The sequence below is a fragment of the Excalfactoria chinensis genome, chromosome 7 (assembly GCF_039878825.1).
Source record: "Excalfactoria chinensis isolate bCotChi1 chromosome 7, bCotChi1.hap2, whole genome shotgun sequence".
Classification (NCBI taxonomy): Eukaryota; Metazoa; Chordata; class Aves; order Galliformes; family Phasianidae; genus Excalfactoria; species Excalfactoria chinensis.
This window is the reverse complement of record NC_092831.1, coordinates 20,000,306-20,013,911: the sequence shown is the minus strand read 5'-3', so window position 1 is coordinate 20,013,911 and position 13,606 is coordinate 20,000,306.

The window sequence follows — 13,606 nt, the reverse complement described above, 5'->3', positions numbered from 1 at the left end:
CTCTCTTGATCTGCTGCCCCAAGAGTGGATCAGGAGGAAGTGGAGGCACAGAGCTATGAACAGGGGCCATGGCAGGTTAGTGGAGCACACCACATGGTGTTGCATTGATGTGGCTAACCACAGCAGAGATGGGATTTCCTGGTTTGCAATCAGTGATACTATCATTATACCAGGACTGCATACATTATCATTACACAGCACATCATTGTAACATTTGCCTTTTGTTTTGGTCAGAAGTATGCAACTTTCACACCTCATTTCGTCCTCCTTCTCCCACACTTGGATCTAAGCTCTTTAGTTTTGCTCTGTCTGAGAAACGAAAACAAGAAGGAAGAGACAAGCTAAAGCAGTAGTAATGAGATCAAGAAGTAAAGTAAGTTCATTCTAGAGAACAGAACAAACATCGATTCAATTACAGACCAGGCTGAAGAGTGAAGGGCAGCTGAACTGAGTATTTGCGTGATTGAGAGCAACATTTCTGCTCAAAGGCAAATAAGTTACAATTACTAAATTACAATTGTAATATGAGAGATGCTAGTGAAAGGGGATGATTTACAGGATTTTGCAAGTTACAGCACAGTGTATGAAGAGAAATGAGTATCTGAATATTTTAGGCCATAAATAAGTTATTGAACAAGGCCCTTCTGAAGAAGGGCAGGGTGGACATCCATAGGTAGGAACTATTAAAAAGCATCGTTATCTACAAGTAAGAAAGCATTGCTAAAACAAACTATGAGTAGCTAAAGCAGTCTGTAAGGCTGTCTTCCTTTCACTTTTGAAATTATTGCTTATTTGTTTGCTTTAGCTTTTTAAAATTTTGCTTCCTTCCTTAAGTGATGTGATTTGAATTCTTCTGCATAGCGTATAAGTTTAATCAAGTATTTCAAATTAAAGCTCATGCTGCTGAATTTGCACCTTAAATGCTCTTACAGCTGCTGCTGTACCAGACCTGAGGACTCCAGTCTCAGGCACTGTCAAGCCAGTGCTGTTCACCAGTGCTTTGTTTCAATAGAGAAATGTGGTGCATGCAAGGGATAACAAAGGCAGCTCCTTTTTTGAAGAACAGAAAATAGATTAAGCTGGTCTCAGCTGAAAAGGATGCCATCAATTTAGACAGCAGCATGTTCTTTCAGCTGAAAACATGGGAAATGGAGCAGCACAAATGGGTGAACTGCTTGATTCTCCAAAATATTTGTGAGATAATTAATCTCCACAGCTTTCTTTGTGTGATAGGGGACCAGCTTACTGCTCCATTACATGCAATGATATCACAGAAGAATGTAGACATTTTCAAATGAGTAAGAGAAAAACAGAATATATTTTCTCTTTAACACAACAAGCTTTGTATGTTGAGAAGTTCAAAAACAAACTGTCCCTGTGTGCATAACTCCTCGTCACTGCAGCATGGGAAGTTTAGGGGCAGGGAAACAATTACAACGTAGAAAGTAGAGGAAAAGAAAGCAGTGGAAACTTTGGGGGAGAAAGTAATACTGTAAATACCAAATGACTAGGCATAAAAAGAAGCGCTGAGTGACTTCTCATGTTCTTGTGAGCTGGAAGCAGCTTGATGAGAAACCTCAGGGCAATCATTCCCAAGCTTGCTGGAACAGGGCCTGTTAAGACTCAGGGATAATAGTGTTGGCAGCCATGCTAGAGCACTCCCTCCTGGCCAGTGTATGGATTAGTTTGAGGAGGGCAGCTAAGGATAATCGTACAACCTCGTGATTGAAGGAAAAATAAAGCATGATAATAAATTTAGTAAAGGGAGGGCCAAAATTGAAACATTTATCAAGACAATTGTCTTGCTGTGACAACAGTAGCACTTGCCCTGGACATCGTGGTACAAAGCTGCTTGGGCCAAGACTGCCCTACTCCTATTTAAATACCAAATTTCTATTGCAATGTAGAAGGTAATGCTTCTGATACACAAGACAGCGAGACATTGCTGACATGCCTATTTTTGAGTCACTAATCTGAATTTTTCTTCTGTGTTTGGTTTTTTCCTTAAAAGGCAAGGGATCATGTCTGCCTTATTCCGCCAATAAAATGTTTGCATTTCCTTATGTACTGTTGAACATGTCATTCAAACTCTCCAATAAAAGAAGGATCACTGCTGCAAGCACTGCTGCATCAGTGGAGAGCTCTCTGGTCTCAGATTAGGAACACAGAGACATAGCACATTTTCTTCCATAAAGCCTTGCAATTATTATTTAACTGAAATGAACATTTGTTTATTAGCAAAGATTTTTAAAACACTTTTAATGTGTAAATATATTGTATTGCCGATTCTAAACAGTTTCTAACACTGTAAAAAACTTAGAGAGGAAAAATTATGGGCCTCAGATTTCCCTTCCTGATGATACTACATATCCCACAGTTCCTAAGCCTTTCTGAGCACAAACATCTCCCAGATTTACGGAGTGCTGAGCTCATTTGAATCAGTGCTGTGCTGTGAACTTGTGATCCCTCTCCACAGCACTGCCAATCTCTGCAGCAGGTTTAGTGGTTCCATTGCCTTCAAATTCAGCACCAGAGCATTCTCTGAGGACAGTCAAAAGTTTATCTGCAGAAGTGCCTGCTGATGTTCTGTCAGCCACATACATTAGCAGCAAGCTTCTATCTGCTGGAGACTTTGTGAGCAGCCCCAGCCCAGGCTTTGAGAACTCCAGGTCCTCGCTTCCTATGCTGCCATGCAAGCCTAAAGCTGTAGCCCAAAATTCCTTATCTCCTACCACATCCAGGGACAGCAAGAATCTTACATAGACAGTATCTCCACGTGAATGACATCTAAAACTACACAACTCTGGATGCTGACTTGAGGAGAGCTGATAAACTGAGCAAGGTGGGCTAACAAAACAACATTTGGTCAGACACAGCCCAAACACCATTCACGAGGACTAAGGGGGGGGTATTCCTAACCTTTGCTTCCAAATACATCAAAGCACAGCTTTCCTTTCACCCAGCAGATGGCCAGCTGCTCTTGGTAACAGAAAATAAAAGCTAAGCAGAGGCTTTTTCACTGACAGTTATAGTCCTGCAAATGGACACTTTAAAGGAAAGGCAGCTCTGTCCATAAGCCAAAAAAATTATGATAAGTTTAAATTCAAGATCTAATTATGTTGTGTTCTGTGACAGATCTCTCTTCAAACGACTTTTTCCTCAATAGTAAAACAGGCTTTGCACCACTGGAAAAACATAGAAATATTGAGCTTAATTACAGGAGAAAATACAAGTAAATGCCTGAAGTTTTGCACAGTGAAACTTCATTTAGCATTCCCTGAGCTTGTCCTCTAACAAGGTTTCTCTAACCATTCTATTTATTCACAAAAGCACCTAAAATTTGGATAGTCACAGCTGCATTTGATGTTTGCAGTTCTGAACAATGGGCTGTAACATGAAGCGAAGTCAGAGGACATTCCTAGAAGGGATCACGGAAGTCTACATTGGAGCTAGTATTTTCTCCAGAATTCACTTTCTGGATAAATCTGGCAGCCCAGATGTGGTACTGCAGTGTGCAAATGTACAGCTTTAACTCCAAACTTACTGAAACAGGGGATTATGCAATCAGGCCACAATGACACGCTGCCTTTTGAAGGCAAGCGCAAAAGGAAGTAAAGTATGATGAAAGTATTGTTACAGGAGCAAAAGCTCTTGAGAATCATTCTAACTACTCCTTTCACAAGAGAAAGAAGTTGTTTAAATTCAGTTATTACACATTTAAGCCATAAAAAAAAAAAAAACAAACCTTGGGAGATAGAGGAACTGCATGCACAAGTTGTAACAGATGCCATAACCATTTGCCTTTCAAAGATGGAAAGTCATATCGGAAGTTATGTAAAAGTATGTGTAAATGGGCTAAGGCATGCCAAATGGGTGAAACGGAAGGTTTCAGGAAAGCAGCAAACTCAATGAGAACTAATACACAAGTAAGGCCAAGAGTCCTACACCTCCTGCCAAAATTTTCTGCCATTCTACCTTTCTACCATGACATCTGCTGCTATGATGTACTATTTCTTGCCCTGCCCCTGGTCTTCAAGCTTAGTTACTGATTTTTGGCACCACTTTCTCTTTCTTGCTTATGTTCATTTCAGACAACAGTAGCTGGATTTTATAGAATCCTTCTTAGTGAGCAACTACATGAAGAAGCTGGAATTAATTTAAAAAAAAAAATAAATGAAGCAGAGCTAAATATTTTTATACAGTGAAAGCAATTGGAAGGATGCATGTACAACTTCACTTCTTTGATTAGCACATCATTCTTTTTACTGGAAGAGCATGCAATACTTGTTTCATCCACCAAAATCTGTCACTGATTTTGTTGTGTTTTTTTTTTAATCCAGTTTTTAATAAACAGTTCAGGGCAGAAATGTTAGATTCCTTTTCTTCATTTTTTAAGTAAATGTCACTGTAGGTCCTCTTTCAGCTAATTAGCCACTACTCTGGTGCATACTGGCACTGCCTCAGGGATGATCTAGTTATGTTCTGAAGACAATTGCTCCAAAGAGAGAGATATTCCAGCTACGAATACAAGACTACCCTCTTTTTTATCACACACCCTTTCTGCAGAGGAGAAGCATTTGGCAGACAGTAGTCTGGGAACAGTACACCAGTTCAGAGGCTGCCTCACAACAGACCTATTCCTTGGAGTCCATGTTGAACCTCATTGCTGGAAAGGAGAATGCAGAATGGTTTGGCTGCAGCAGAATTTTCACTGCAGTCCTTCCCCCCCACCCCTCACCCGCTGTTTCGCCTGAGATGTCCATAAATCATTAATTAAAAGAAGTGGATCCTTTGCACTGACAAATTCAGAGTTACCAGTGAGATTTGCTATTTTAAGTACTATTTCTATTCTACTAGAATGAAAACAACAACAAATATCTTGCATATTCCACTAGTATAGCCAGTGCCTTTTTTGTGAAAGGCTACAGTGCATTCTGCACATTTTCATATTCACTAGAACTTCAGAACACAAGATGGCAGTGTACATTGCAGTGATTCAGGTATCTAGCTGCTTCTGTTACTCAAACAGACCTTACAGTATCTTATTCAGTCATGTATTAGTCTGATCATGTAATTGCAGCATTAGAGCTAAGCTTACAAGTACGTATCAATAGTGGAAACAAATGCAATTTGCCAATCAATGAATATTGCATGAATAAGTGTCAGTTAAAGCTTAATTCAAGCTTTTATTGTACGTAACTCTCTGGAGACATTAAAAGCCTCTTATGGAATTCCTCAATTGCAATAACAAGACAGTATCCCTTTCTGTAGGAAGGGAAGTTGGCTCAGTCATAAGAGCTTCAGAACAAAATTGGCTGTTGGGGAAAAGAACATAAGAAATCTGGCAGCCTAAAATATGTAGAAGGCTCAAGGCTCTCTGGGGAGTAGCACAGACCACTGAAGTGGAACAGACTGAAAAGTATCTGAAATTGAACAGGTACCTTTCTATGACAAATCCGAAGTGGACAACTGTTCGGCATGATAATTCAGAAAAAAAAAATCCACTGAGAAGCATCAAATTAAAGAACAGATCTCTGGCTGAGGACAAAATTACATAAACAGATAAAAGGAATCAGATCTGTCTATAACTTTAGTATTTAAAGTTTTACTGGATAGTAGAGAACAACATAGCATGAGTGGAGCATGGCATGCAGAGCCTGGCCAGAATTTCTGATACAAGGCAGAACTGAGAATGATGGCCCCCAACTCTGTGTACCAAAACATCACCAAGTGTCCAATCTTGCAGTCACAACAGCACACAAGAAGAGTTGTCATATTTTTCACGGTGATCCACTACTATTATTTTGATTGCTGCTTATGTTCCTACACATAAATCATTGGTTTTATTCCAGTACTTTCTTTCTCCTCCGAGTCTGCATAAGATTGAATTTGGCATTAATTCAAGTCAAATAATTCAAAAGTCATTTTTACCTGATATCTAAATTTCAGCTGGGTGTGGGCTCATGACTAAAATAAAGTGTCTTACCTAGTAGTTTCAGTCACTTGGTCTATTTGTCACAGTAGATTACAGAAAGCGGGGTATGCACAGAATTATGCATGTACTCTTCAGCCATTTAAAATGGAGGATAAATTGAACATGTCATGGTTTTAGGGCAGTAATTTATACTGAGTACAGGCTAAGTATGGACTTGAGCCAAAACCTCAGATCTAAATTACCTTGAGTTGCAGGGAAATTTTAAACAGAATAAAAACCACTGCTCATTAAATAATTAAGTGAACCAACAGAAGACAATTTCTCAGCACTCCCAAACTAAAGCATTTGCATTCAGATTTTAACTTTGTGGCTTTATCCACAGATACCCTAATCATATAAGTTCTTCTATGTTAGTATTGCCTCTCAGATCCTGCCATCTGACACAACCACTCTAAATGTCTGTTGGTTCTGAATATATCCCCATTCAGCCTAATGGTATTTCATCACTGACTGTACGTTACAAAGACTCAAAACTTTAAGGCTTTTCATACATGGCCTCCTGAAGTCCAACTCAAGGCCTCTTTTCACTTCAGGTATTAATTCAAGGTTTGCTTTTCAAGGGTACACCTGTCTTTTGGCAACCTTGCCTTTCAGGTTACAGTAATTGTAGATACTGTTGGTAACATTCACTTTTGCTAGAATAAAGCAAAGCAACTTATGTTGTTTCTTCCCCAGAATATACAGTATTGTGAATATGCAATAGCCCTCCCTACAAACTGTCCCATCTTCCTTCACTTCTAGTCAAAACCTGTCCACTTTTTGTGATTATAGCATTGGGCAATCAACAGCATGAGGTTCAACAAAGGAAAATGCTGAGTGCTGCACCTGGGACAGAACAATCCTAACACAGACACAGATGGAGATGAGCATCAGGAGAACATCTCTGCAGAAAGTGACCTAGGGGTGCTGGTAACAGCAGGCTCAACATGAGCCAGCAGCTTGCCCTGGCAGTCAAGAGGCAAACAGCATTTTTGGGACACATTAGACATAGTCAAAAGAGGTAATTCTCCCGCTATATCTAACTTTGGGGTAATCTTAGCTTGAATGTTGCATGCAGTTCCCATCTCCACAATATAAAGAGGATGTTAAGGTCCGTGAAAGTGTCCAGAGGAGGGCAGCAAAGCTAGCAACAGGAGAGACTGAGGATACTTGAGCTGTCCTTTCTGGAGGAGGCCAAGGTGTGACATCACTGCTCTCTACAGCTCCCAGAGCAGAGGAAGTGCAGAAGGAGATGCCACTCTTGTTGTCATCCAAACATTCCCCAAGCAAGCACTGATTGTAATAATAAAAGTAAAAGGCAATATATTTAAAAGTGGCAAAAGTTCATTGTGAATGAAACATGCTGGCAAATGGTATCATGGAGGCCAAGTGCTTAACAGGATTCAGTAAGAGGTTATACATACATATTCATACGTTTATGTGGGGAATTAGATTGGACCCGATAAAAATTCATAATGGATATAAATGTTCTCAGTTCAGGGCATAAATCAGCCACCAGCCTGAGGGTAAAAAATAACTTCCCCTGTAGTCAGGTTGTTACATAATTATCCATTATACTGGTGGAGGTGGGAAAGGAGGTTGAAGAATAGGGCAATTTCCTCAGAGACATCTGGGAATTACCATTGTCAGACAACTAATTTAGATCTGATCTGGTTTGGAGGTTCTTATTACATCAAATAATGCAATTTAGAGTTAAAGAATATGATTTATTTTGTATTTCTTACTCTTTATGTAACCAAGTTCATGCCTGAGGGCATTTGCAAGCCTTTCCCATATAAGCAGGCCAAAGGTAGCAAAACTAATTCTTCTGCTGTGTTTTCTCACAGAACCTCCTTAAAAGCAGCTTCAGTTTTTCCAAGGAAATCAGGCAGAGCACCAGGAATTTAGCTTGCTGAAATGCTAGCCAGCTCATATAGCCAACTTACTGCCTATAGTAGATGAAAAAATAATTCTGTGCATGAGCAACAGAAAACATCCCACAATCAGAAAAGCACTTATTCTTGTTCAATCTGCAAAATGACGAAGACTTGCAGAGCTCCTAAACCTCACAAATTATAATACATAGTCTAGTGCATGCCTGAATTTTCTACTTGGTTTATTTGGCTCACCTAAGCAAATCACCCATGTTCCTACTGACGTTTTCATCCAACAACGCCTTTCCAGCTCTCCTGTTGCACTAATAAACCGTGCAAAAGCTAATCCAACACACACACTATATTCTTTTAGAAACAGCCCTTGTGAGCTTAAAAACATGTCATTTGACTTAAGGACCACAAGCAACAAACATTTTGACTGCTTATACTGTGCAAACTTGAGTGATCTGTTCAGACAAATTCTGAAAAGGAACGGCTGAAGAGAAACAGCAGATGTAAAAAAAAATAGAAATAAAAATCTTCTTCATTACATGTTCCACATTCCATAAAAATCTTACCTAAAAAATTAATCCAGACTGGCTTTGATAAGCAAGCCATAACTTCTCCTGCTTTATGGACCACCTGTCCCCTGAATGCGGGCAGGCAGGCGCCTCTCAGCCAGCAATGCTGAATGTGAGACTCCACAGGCTTCTGTTACCAGGGTGTCCTCGTTTAACACACAGGGGCTGCAAAAGTAATGCGACTGCTTTATGGCTTTCTGGGAACAAGTAGGGCAACTCCCTTAAGTGCAATTATCAACGATTAACTCTTAACAGCATCAAAATCACCATCCCTGCTGCTGAAACTCAAACGAGGATTATGATAGAATCAAGCGGTCCTTGGGACTGTTAGACACAAGTCTTCTGCCAGTCACACATGCAGTTTTGTTGTGTCTCCTGCCTCCTTATGTCCTCCTTCTGCCACTAGTGACACTCTGCCAGCAGCAAGCTATTTGCCTGTGAAGCTCCCAGGCTGCTCACAGCCCAGCTGTCTCATCCTACCAACTACCAAACTGCTGCTCCTGTTTTCCTGTAGGGTCCTCCAGAACATGGCTCACTGTACACTGTCATATATTGGGAACACCAGTGCTGTGTTGCAAAGACATACCACACTTCAAACTGTGAGGATATGATAGATGTTTAGGGCACAACAGGTATGGTCGTTCAAACTCATTTTATTTTTATTGTGTTCATTGGGAAAATAAGTAAACTTCAGCACACTCCTGACGTTTACAGTTGTACTTTGCAAAAACCTTCAAATAGCAGTGAAGAGAGAATTACAGATGATGTATGAAGAAATGTAGCACCCCAAAAGTAGTGGTTTTATCCAGAAAATCAATACAGATAATACAAATAAATTCAAGTAGCTTTTCAGTGAAAGAGATGGCCCCAGACTGCACTGATCAGACAATAAAACGATGGGAAACTCTCCTTGCTCTCCCCCAGCAACTAGAAGTGAGTTTGCACAGAATGCAGCAAGGCAAAAGAAGAGCAGTGTAATTTTGAGCTCCATATAAGAATCTGGAAGGGAAGAACGTTAAGTCATTTTCTTTACAGTTTCAGCCTTAAACATTCATTTCCATCCACAGCCCTATCAAAAAGACAAAGATAAATGAGAAAATTCTGAAAAAAAAGCAGGAAAATAATCAGTGGCTGGAAGGCCACATTTATTCAGAAATACACACGTATGTTTAACTTGTCCAAATCTTTAAGGGTGATTAAGGGGAACTTTCTACGTTGTAATTGTTCACCAGGTCACAGGCTGCCAGAGATCCATCTGAACAGCCACCAAATCACCCTTGTGACAAACCCCAACACAATGCATAAAAATAAGAGTTGCATTTACATTCTAAGAATCAAGCTTAGTTTTCATTTCCTCACAAACTGTCTTTAAAAGATTTACCTTCCTATCTTTACCACGTGCTTAAGATAGGGACACACGCACACAGGCAAAGTGCTGAGGATCACACTGACTGCTCAACATTAGTTGCTTCAAAACAGACTTCATTCATACCCAGATCCATGCGTTACACTCTCCACATAGCACACTAACAGCCAAGATTAGGAATGAGGCTAATGTGTGGGAGCACTGTGTACATAATGGTATGATTTGGACAAGGCAAAAAGATGCAAATTAAACAAAAGAAAAACCAACTGCGCTGTGATTTGAGTTTGTACCTTTTTTTGAAAAAGATGCAGAACATTTTCAATGTTTCTAAGTTTGTGGGATACCCTATGCATTGCTTCTAATTATTTACACTGACACAACTGAACACTCCAAGTTCATAGTCCACAGTGAGAGAAGCAAGTAAGAGCCACCAGATGAATTATAACTGAGCAAGGAAGAGGAGTGGGCACCAACAGCATCTCAAGAAAACAGGAATTTTGGGCAGACAACTAACAGAAAGTGTCAGGAAGGAGCTCCCCTACTCCATTCAGAGGAGTGGCCCTATTTGCTGCTTGTTAGTTCTATTAGAAAGTCAGTTTCAACTGGTTGTAGAAATAAGGGCCACAGACCATTCGCTCTGCCACACTGGACCTTGTAGGAGATCTTCAATACTTTGTTTTTCTTCCCTCACAAATACAATGTTCAGTTCCAGACTGAGAGGGCCTTGTGGCTCTGAATTTTCCCCAGTCTATAGGGAACTTAGCGAGGTACAACAGTTGTTAGCACAGAAGGCTGGACAATTTTTAGCCTGACAAGGAACACAGAATTGTCATAGAAAATACACTAGAAAAAATAATTTGTTTAATTGAGCTTTCCAAAAAGTCAGCATGCTTTTTCACTGCATGAAAGGTATAATAAGCTCAACAACTACAAAATACCTTTTTTCCCCCTTTTAAATCAAACTACCTTTATTTTGTTACTGTTTAACATTAGTAAAGTGAGCAACCAGAACTACATGTTCATCAGTGTTACAAAAAATTCTGATAATTTTTCTCTGGCAAAATTAAATATAACAGTTGGACTAGATGATCTTTGTGGTCTTTTACAGCTTAATGATCCTATGACTCTACACAGTGGGTTAATATTATCACAAATGCAGTCCTTCTCTGCTGTGAATGGAAAAAGGGAGTTCTACAGAGTTCCCCTTAAAGGCTTCCAAAATACAAAGTGGCTAAATTGTCCTTAGAAGCTCTTTTACCTGTTTTAACACTTCCTTATCAAGAATTTCTCAACTTGAAAGGAAATTAATTTCTAAGTCATCATGCTATATAACAGGACAAACTCTGACAGTCATACATTCAAAGCATCAGTTTATTCTGCAGGCTGATACAATTACTGGCTGAAGTTAAACCATTTCTGATTTCTCAAAGCCAAACTGAATGTTGAGCTTTCCTCAGGAAGAACAAATAAAGGGCTACACTCTATTTGTTCATATTTATGAATGAAATCCTATCGCTTCTCTTATTACCATAGTTCCAGGGAATAAGATCATAATCAATACTTAAAGACTGGGACACAGGAAAATGTTATAGGTATATGGATGCTACTCCAGCAATATTATCGGGATAGGATTTCCTTCAAGAAGTGAAGAAAGAGCCAGCTACAGCACTTTAGGCCATACATTAACTTCATCTAACTTTTACATGGTAAGAGTTAAGGAAGAAGAACTCCAGCCACCATGGCTGAGGACATACCAGCAAATCCTGTCAACAACCAAGCTGCAATCCATGGTCCATCATACAGCTTTGTAGAGTAAGAAGGAATGGAGCGTGCACCTTGTTTGCTGATTCCAGGGTCCTTCCTTTATGTCTTCTTAAAACCTCGCTGTAAAACAGAGGACATGGTTATTATTTTTTATCTATTATTAAGTTAAAAATGAATTATGTTCAACATTTTTCTAGTATCATCAGGGGTACTCATTTTAAAATAAAAGTCTTTGTTAAAAATCTAACATCAAAAGTTCTACATAGCACAAAGTCCCACGTCCTGAGAGTCACTTCTCATTATAGCCTCAGTCAAAATAGATGAGTTGATTCAAAGCTTAGAAGTTCAGCATTACTGAAATTCACTCAGCAAATCAGGATGTGTTCCCAGCATTTTTCAGGTGTTTGAAAGATTACATGCCAACATGTTTTTCTTTGTTGCTCAAACTAGTCAGGTTTTAAAATACACATTCTCAGCAGTAGGTGGCACTATGAAGTCTCTAGCTTCATAATTATTCTAATATAAGATAATATAAAATGTTATGCAGAGACATTAGAAATAACTCCATCAAAATGTTAATAGACCATTAACTAAAAACATGGCCCAATCTCTCCTTTTTCCTATCATTTTAAAAGGAGCATAAAAACAGTGGTCTGCCTGAGCTCAAGGTGTGAAGATAAGGAGGAAAGAAATTAAGCAAGGAACACAAATGAAACATATAGTCAACACTCTTTATCTATCCTGGCCAGAAAGTGCCCTTTTTCTTTTTTCACCCCAGGCACCAAGCAAGCTGCTTAGCTTTGCACAGAATTCTGCACTGTGATACAATCTACACCAATACCTAAGATTCCTGTGTGCTTTTATTTTCCTTCCTATTAAGTAAAATGTATAGAAAATACACCTTCATAGCTTCAGGGCAATTTTTCAGGGACTGACATTGTGCATTACTCATTTTGTGCTAATGTGTTCTGTCTTCTGCTTGCTATTTCTTTTATAATACAGAAAAGAAAAAAAATCATAAGACATCACCAGCATGGGGTCGTGAGCTGGGAGCAGCTCTACTCAAAAGAGTTTTAAACTGTGACACCAATTTCTGTTGTAGAGTTTTGTCCCTTCAGAATCTGCAAGATACAGCCAAAGTAATACAAAACACACCAAAACATAGCTTTTGACTCTGGTTTTTCACTGCACATTAATTACTGTTATCTTGTATTACCCCTCCATGGAACAGAGGATATGGTATTGTAAAACATACTTCAAAATAGCTCACTCATTCACACATGCACTATATGTTCTTCTTGGATCTCCCTCCTTAGATATTTAGTGGCTCCATGGATGCAATTTAACTTACAACGTAAGCCAAGTGCTTCCACAATATCTCATACAGTTATCAAACATGCATGTTACAAATCTACTTAGACTGGGTGTTCTTTCTATGGATTTCATACAACTAGAGCAAGCACCTTCTACATTTTTGGGCATACCCCCACTTTCAACAGGTGGATACAAATAAAATCTTATAATTACTCCATATTTATCAAATTTATATACTTTTTGCTAAGTCATGCCCTTGTACCTTGTGAAAAACTTATACTACCACTGCTGTGCAGTAGCAAATTGAATTAACACAGTTCAAGTACTGTGAATTCTCCATGTAGGTATACTGCATTACTTTGGAGAAAAACCTACAGCAACGCCTCAGCTTCAAGCCACAGAAACTAAACAATTTCCTGCCATGGAAAACTTTGATTTTCTGCTAAGAACAGTAAGTGTGGTTCAGGCTGTGACTTAACAGTTCCCATACAGTGGCATTCCTCTGTCTTGAAGAAGACTGACAAACACACAGGTCTGCAATGCTGTGACAGTGTTGTTCCACATTCATGCTATTTGTGAAAACGCTTTCACATCACTAAATGTCTGTGTAGTAGGTTTCATCTGTATTCCACAAGGTTTTGTTGTGATTTTCATCTTTTTTTTTTTTTGTGCCAGGGGTGAATTCATTGTTTGACCAGATGTAGGTGACACCCTGCAAACACTACATGAAATA